Source organism: Rana temporaria, chromosome 3 (assembly GCF_905171775.1).
Source record: "Rana temporaria chromosome 3, aRanTem1.1, whole genome shotgun sequence".
NCBI classification, from domain to species: domain Eukaryota; kingdom Metazoa; phylum Chordata; class Amphibia; order Anura; family Ranidae; genus Rana; species Rana temporaria.
In genome coordinates this window covers 462,082,682-462,090,835 of record NC_053491.1, presented here as the reverse complement: position 1 = coordinate 462,090,835, position 8,154 = coordinate 462,082,682, and the positions used below count along the sequence as shown (strand labels likewise).

Sequence of the window (8,154 nt, the reverse complement as noted above, 5' to 3'; positions counted from 1 at the left end):
GGTAGCGTGGCCGAGCGGTCTAAGGCGCTGGATTTAGGCTCCAGTCTCTCTGGAGGCGTGGGTTCAAATCCCACCGCTGCCATATCATTTTACTGTCATTGTTAACACCTTTTGCAAGCAGCAACCGTGATAAAGCTGCTAATTTTACTCCTCCGCTGTATCTACGGAAGGCGTAGAGTTGTCGCAAGGCTGCGTGTCCTGTCTTGTACTACAAACATATCTTCTCTATATCTATATTACATGGAACGCTGGGAATTGGTAGTTTACAGAAGATAGCTTGAATAGAAGTTTTTCTGTTTGATTTTTGTACTCCAATTTAGGAAGACAAAGCTTTTTAAAACGGACACTTCTGAAGGTCAAAACACTTTTCCCCCCTCACCTTCCAGGACAGCTACTTGAGAGATTATAAAATGTATAGGGGTCTACAGGGGCGGAAATCGAGAGCTTTTCCGGTGCACCAGTCACTTAAGGATATGATTCCTGCAGAGTGGAGGTTATTCCAGTCTAAAGGGCACAAAAGGAGATTTCAGTCTGAATTCGAGGAGACTTTCTTTAAATGTCCTAACCTGGATGCCCCTATGTCACAGGTGTCCAAAAGGTCAGACCTGTCCTTTGAAGAATCTGGGATCCTAGAAGATCAAATGGACAGGAAGGCCGATTCCTTGCTGCGTAAGGCCTGGGATGCTTCAGCTTTCTCCTTTGGGTCCAGCTGTAGCATCCACCTGTGTGGCTAGGAATTTGGACCTATGGTTTCAGCGTTTGGACGATCTTCTTTCATCCGACACCCCCAAAGAGGAGATTAGGAAGTCTCTCCCACTCGGTTGCCTTCTTGGCTGATGCAGATTCCGTAAAGCCTGCAGCCAGATCCTCTGCTCTCATTAATTCAGCCAGACAATCTATCTGGCTCAAATCTTGGGAGGGTGATCTTGTCTTCAAAAACAAACTCTGCGGCATCCCCTTTGAAGGCAAGCTCTTATTTGGTTCCTCCTTGGTGGAGGTCCTAGCTCGTTCCTCTGAGAAGAGTAGGCGGTTCCCTTCTTCTCAAAGAAATACGCCACAGAATAAGAAGCCTTTTCGCGGTTTCCAGAACAAGGTTAATTTTAAAACCAACAGGTGAAGAAAAATTGGTCTTTTAACAAAGATAAGCAAAAAGGAGGGACTCTCTTTGCTCCTTCGACCTCCTCCAAAAATCCACAGTGACGCCAGAATAGGGGTAGGGGGAAGTGGGAAGGATGACCGCTCATATAGACCAAAGAACTCTCTCACCAAATCCAAAACCCTGGGTGCCGGCAATGCAATGACATGCAAAAATTGATGAGGAAGACTAGGACAGCCGAACTCCAGAAAAACGTTCCTTTTTAATAAAAATTGGTCACAAAACTGACATGTCACAGCAGAAATTAGAAAAAACACTGACGCGTTTCACACTGTCCTACAGTGCCTAATCATAGCTAATGAGGGTAGGGGGAAGGATGTCTCATTTCATCAAGGAATGGGCAGAGATTTCCGACAATTCCTTTATTCTTCAAACATTAGAAAGGGGTTACAGGTTGGAATTCAAGAGTCAACACCCCCCCCCACCCCCCAGAGATTTTTTCTTGCCCATCTGCCTAGAGACCAAGGGAGATGGCAAGCCATGTTGAGTTTGATTTTAGTGTGGGAAACGGAGGGCGTTATTTCTCCTGTTCCAGAAACTCAAAAATTCAGCGGATTTTATTCCCACGTCTTTTTGGTTCAAAAAGCCTCCAGCAGCTTCCGTATGGTCATAAATGTAAGCGTCCTGAACAAATGTATTCTCTACAGACGTTTCCAGATGGGAAAATATTTATTCTGTGAGAAATCTGTTGTGGCCAGAGGTTTTCATGGTAACCCTGGATCTTCAGGATGCTTATTTTCATATACCAATCTGCCAGAGCCACCGAAGGTTCCTCAGATTTGCGATTCTCATGGAGAATGGGCCAAGTCATTGGCAGTTCAATGCCCTTCCTTTTGGTCTCTCTGCAGCACCCAACATTTTTACAAAGATAATGGCCGAAGTTATGGACTTTTTCCGGATGCAAAGTGTATCGATTGTCCAATATCTAGACGATTTTTTTAAAATTTGCTCGAGACAGAGAGTCCCTTTTTTGGGATCTGCAGTTGGTTTATGCGGACTTTTCAGAATTCTGGGTGGACAGTCAACCAGCAGAAGTCCTGTCTGGTACCCTCCCAAAGCATATTCTTCCTGGGTTATCTAATAGACTCTGTTGCCCCAAAGGTGTTTTTTTTTTTTTTTTTTTTTCCCCAGAGGGAATTTTTTTTTTTAAACTTCTCTCCGTACAGGCCTTCAAGTTGCTCCCGTAAAGTCCTCCTTTTGGCGTATCATGCAGTTATTGGGGTTAATGACTGCAGCCATCCCAGCGGTGCCGTGAGCCCAGTTACACTCCAGACCCCTTCAGATGTTCCTCTTTCGCCATTGAGATCGCAGGAATAATTCTCTAGATCATCTGGTGCAGCTGCCAAGAGAGGATTTTCTCAATCTCTCCTGGTGGGAGCAGCAGGAACACCTGCAGGGAGGAAAGAACTGGGCACAACATGCTCCAGTGAAAGTTACCACAGTGCCACAACGGTGGCGTACCTAAACCAGCAAGGGGGCACTCGTTTGGAGTCACTTCTAATGCTAACACAACAAATTCTGTCCTGGGCAGAGATCAATGTCACTTCAATCAGGGGTTCAGAGAATGCACTGGTGGACTATCTGAGCAGAGTGAGCATCAGTTCCAGCTGTTTGGAGCTACATCAAGGCACGTTCCAGGAAATTGTGCTAATTGTGTCTTCCCACAGTGGATCTTTTTGCCGGCGTTCTTCTCCCTGGAGAGACCAAGTCCTTGGGGACGGATGCTCTCTCCTTCCCGTGGGATTTCACTCTGGCCTACACTTTCCGGATCTTTCCCCTCTTGCCTCTGGTAATTCGGAAGATTATTCAAGACTGAGCAGAAGTTGTTCTGATTGCCCCCTGGTGGACCAGGAAGAGTTGGTTTTCCTCTCTGAAGACCCTCTATGTGGATCTTCCCTGGCCCCTTCCAGATCGGAAGGCTCTACTCCATCAGGGACCAGTGTTGCATCCAAACCCTCAGACCTTCCATTTGATGGCCTGGAGGCTGAGCGGCGCATCTTACAGTTAAGGGGGTGTTCAGAGAAGGTTTTTCAAACTATCCTGAGCAGCCATAAGTTGGTCACAAGAAGAATCTATGGGAAAGTTTGGAAAACTTATTTCCTGGCAAAGGAAATCCAGTTTAGATTATTTTTCCACTCCCTGTATATTGGACTTTTTACACATGGGAGTAGAGAAAGTAGAGTGTCGGCACCCTTAGGGTTCAGGTTACGGCCCTGTCTTTATCTTCAGATAAGAGACTAGCGGAAGATCCCTTAGTCAGGAGGTTCCTTTCAGCCAGATCTAGACATGGTCATCAAACATATTCCTCCCTGGCATCTGTCGTTGGTGGTAAATGCTCTAACAAGGGCTCCTTTTGAGCCTTTGCATGAGGCTTCCCTGAAATTAATTTCCTTAAAGATTTCCTTCCTTTTGGCTATTGCGTCAGGAAGAAGCAGTCTCTTTCCTGTGAAGACCCCTTTCTGAGGATTCTAGAGGACAGGGTAGTGATTAGGCCTGATCCTTTCTATTTCCCTAAAGTATCTTCTAACTTTCATAGGTCCCAGGAAATGGTCCTGCCTAGTTTCTGTACCTCTCCCAGGAATGCGGAGGAGGGAAGATTTATAGCTAGATTCAGGTACATTTTCTTAACTTTGCGGCGGCGTAGCTTAAGGCATTTAAGCTACGCCGCCGTAAGTTAGCTAGGCAAGTACATGATTCACAATGTACTTACCTGCTAAGTTACGGCGGCGTAGCCTAAATCGGCAGGGCGTAAGGGCGCCTAATTCAAATGTGTTTGAGGGGGGCGTGTTTTATGTTAATGGTGCTTGACCTTACGTTTTTCGTGAACTGCGCATGCGCCGGGCGCCTACATTTCCCAGTGTGCATTGCGGCTAAGTACGCCGCACGGGCCTATTGATTTTGACGTCGACGTAAACGACGTAAATCCCGATTCACGGACGACTTGCGCAAACAACGTAAAAAATTCAAATTTCGACGCGGGAATGGCAGCCATACTTGACATTACTATTCCAATAGGGCCTAGCTCTAATTTTACGCGGCCTATCTCTTACGTAAAAGTAGTGCGTCGGCCTGGCGTACGTTCGTGAATCGGCGTATCTCCTCATTTACATATTCTACGCCGACCGCAATGGAAGCGCCACCTAGCAGCCATCCAAAATATTGCAATCTAAGATCGGACGGCGCAAGCCGTCGTATCTTAGATATGTTTAAGCGTATCTCTGTTTGAGCATTCGCTTAAACATAAGTCGGCGTAGATTCTGAGTTAGGTCGGCTTATCTACCGGCCTAACTCTTACTGAATCTACCTATTAGTCTTTTAGACGTAAAGAGATGTCTTCTGCTTTACCTAGAAAAATCCAGTGGTTTTAGGAGTTCCTCCCAGCTGTTGGTGTTATTCAGTAGCCCCAAGAAGGGGTTCAAAGCGTCTAAAAGCTCTATTGCTAGGTGGATTAGGGAAGCTATTTGTGAAGCATACAAAGCGTCAGGTCGCATCCCACCTTCTAGAATTAGGGCTCATTCAACGAGATCCATGGCCACATTATGGGCAGAAATTTCTAAAGCTGCCGTCTGGTCCTCCTCTCATGCATTTGTCAAACATTATAGAGTTCAGATGCTTTTCAGCCAGGACCTCTCCATTGGTAGGAAAGTGCTTCAGGCTGTTGTCCCTCCCTAAGGTGTAGATGGCCAGATTGTCGTAGATTTGAGGCGGGCGTAGCGTAAGCCATTTACACTACGCCGCCCCAACTTACAGGAGCAAGTGCTGTATTCCCCAAACACTTGCTCCGTAGTTTGAGGCGGCTTAGTGTAATTGGCCCGGCGTATCCCCGCGTAATTCTAAGGGGTGGCTTGTATTTAAATTAAGCGCGCCCCCGTGCCGTTCGAACTGCGCATGCGCCAGGCTTAAAATAGCCCAGTGCGCATGCTCCAGTTCTCGACGGAAAACGTCAATGACGCCGACGTGTGCGTCATTGACGTAAAGTCGTATTCAAGAACGACTTAGTAAAACGACGTACCCGACGGGAAAAGACGACGCGGACCCGACGCCATACTTAACATGGCATACGTGGGACTGGCGTAAGGTTACCCCTCATATAGCAGGGGTAACCTTACGCAAACGACGTAAGCGACGGTTACGCGACACAAATTCGTTCGGGAATCGGCGTATCAGGCTCATTTGCGTAAACAAATGAGACCTGAACGTAAACGCCACCTAGCGGCCGGCGGCGAATTACATTTAAGATCCGACAGTGTAAGTGACTTACACTAGTCGGATCCTAGCCTAAATCCGGCGTATCTTGTTTTGTAAATACAAAACAATGATACGCCGGCGGGAAATTCGATTTACGCCGGTGTATCAGTAGGAACTTGTTTGAGAATATGGCCCAGAATCTTGATTCATTGTCAGCCCATCCATTTGAATGGGCTGCCTTAACGCAACATACCAAGTCACCATTGTCTGAATGGAATCTAAGTGGCCACCAAGTGGATAAAACCAGGCAATACTGAGGTGTGATTTCCCTGCACCCCCTGCCCGTAAAAGAGCAGCAACAGTAGATGAATATGGCCATCTTTCTTTTCACTCTGATCTTTTCTAATAACGGACATTCTAATTCTTGACATCTTTGCAAGCGGCAGACCTTATTGGTTCTCGGAGATGACCCTCTCAGACTGAGTACTGCACTACATGGGACTGCAGCAATTCATAGTGCCCACCTTATTTCCTGGTTGGTGCCCAGCTTCTACACCAGGGGCAGGCAACCTTTTGAGAGTTGGAGATCTACCAGAACAACATGAGAAAAATCAAAGCTCACTGGGTTGCTTTTTTTATTTTTTTAGAAGCCCTATTAGAGGGCTTTGTTGAAAGGGGAGCAAACTTGAGGAACACGGCCAGGAGGGGCAGCAGGGGAACCGATCCCCTGGATTTTCATACTATGGCAGCTGTACACTGATGGGAGAGAGAGAAGCTGGCTTTCAGCTGCTGCAGGAGGAAAATAAAGGGGATGGTTAGACCGTTTTTTTAATTATCTGAATTCCCAGAAAGGATTTGGATTTTGGATTTTATCACCCTGCCCCAGCAACCCCCCCCCCCCTCGGTGCCATGAGGCGGCTGCCTAAGCAGGGGGACGGAGGTCACTGCTATGAGGAAAAAGGGACATTGCTATGGGGTGGAAGAGGACACTACTGCGTGTGGGGGGTGATGCGAACTGCGGTTGAGGAAATTTGTATGTATGGAGGGAAAGAGAGGACACTACTATGAGGGAGGGGGGTGATGTGAAGGGTGGTAGAGGGCACTGCTATGGGGTGTCCTCTACTGACCTTCACATTACCCCCCCAACCGCACACACATGTCCTCTGCACCCCCCTTCCCTGGGGTGGGTAGAAGGACCAGTACCTAGAAGGCAGAGGTCGGTGGCAAAGGGACCTGATAGACCATGATCAACAGGTTGCCAGCCCCTGATCTAGCCCTTTCCTCCCCAGCTTGACTATCCCTATCCCGCCCTTTTCATTCATTGGATTTCAGTTCTTGTAATCATAATCATGAAGGCTCGGTATCGCATATGGGCGTTGCCTAGGATGGTCTGCATGTAGTGGAACTCGCTCCTTCAGATTGACATCCACCAATAAGGGCATTTTGATATTTGCATCATTCCTTCCTTCCTTCCAAGAGCCAGCCCACTGCTTGCATCAAGGATGATGGCTCTTAAGACGAGTATTGAGGCAGGGGAGCTGTGATAATTTCAAGAAGCAATGAAGAGCACCCTGCTGATCCTTCCAACCAGCCAGAAACCTTCTGTACTGCATGGAGCAGCGCAGAGATCCAGTAATGACATGGTAAAAAGGTTTATTTAGCCACTCTCTACCCCACCCATTGTCAAATGACATCCTCAGGAGGGTTCTCCCATCCTGGGCGGGACGTCATATGACGTCCTGGGCTACCCGGCCATCTAGGGGGCGCACTCGATATGCGTGCCCGGCGGCCTCGATGTCTGCCGGGCACCCGTGATTGCCCGATAACAGAGCAGGACTGTGGGTCTGTGTGTGCGTAAACGCACAGATCCACGTCCTGTCAGGTGAGAGGAGACCGATCCATGTGTTCCCAGTACAGAGGAACACAAATCTGTCGCCACCCCTTGTGAGTCCCCTCCCCCTACAGTTAGAATCACTCCCTAGGTAACACCTTTAACCCCTTCCTCGCCTCCTAGTGTTAACCCCTTCCCTGCCGGTGACATTTATACAGTAATCTGTGCATTTTTAAAGCACTGATCGCTGTATAAATGTGAATGGTCCCATAATAGTGTCAAAAGTGTCCGATGTGTCCGCTGCAATGTCAGTCGCAATAAAAATTACAGATCGCTGCTATTGGGAGTAAAAAAATAAAAATGCCATAAATCTATTCCCTAGTTTGTAGACGCTATAACTTCTGCGCAAACCAATCAATATACGTTTATTGCGATTTTAGCAAAAATATGTAGAAGAATAATATATATCGGCCTAAACTGAGGAAAAATAAAGTGTGTGTGTGTGTGTGTGTGTGTGTGTGTGTGTGTGTGTGTATATATTATTTATATATATATATTGGGATATTTATTAAAGTAAAAAATTTGTGTGTTTTTATTTTCAAACTTGTCGCTCTTTTGTTTTATAGCGCAAAAAATAAAAACCGCAGAGGTGATCAAATTCCACAAAAGAAAGCTCTATTTGTGGGGACATATGGGTACAGTGTAGCATGATTGCACAATTGTAATTCAAAGTGTGACAGCGCTGAAAATTGGCCTGGGCAGGAAGGGGGTGAAAATGCCCTGTATTGAAGTGGTTAGGAGGTAGATACTGACACTAGATACGTTTAAAAAAAAAAATAAGTATAATTTTATTAATCTAGGGTTGTAATGATGTGTGCCTTATCTAGGCACGGAAATAAGCTTTAGCTGTTTTGTGATGGGGTTTTTGTTATAGTGAACATCAAAGTCAATTCAAATTTCTTCTTGTTTTTCCAGCTTC

General features: G+C 46.5%; 1 non-coding gene across 1 annotated transcript; it reads left to right on the top strand.

Annotated features, from left to right (window-relative positions):
- TRNAL-UAG lies at positions 1 to 82 on the top strand. Its single transcript has one exon. It is a non-coding gene; the product is annotated as a tRNA-Leu (tRNA).
- Positions 83 to 8,154: the final 8,072 nt, after the last annotated feature.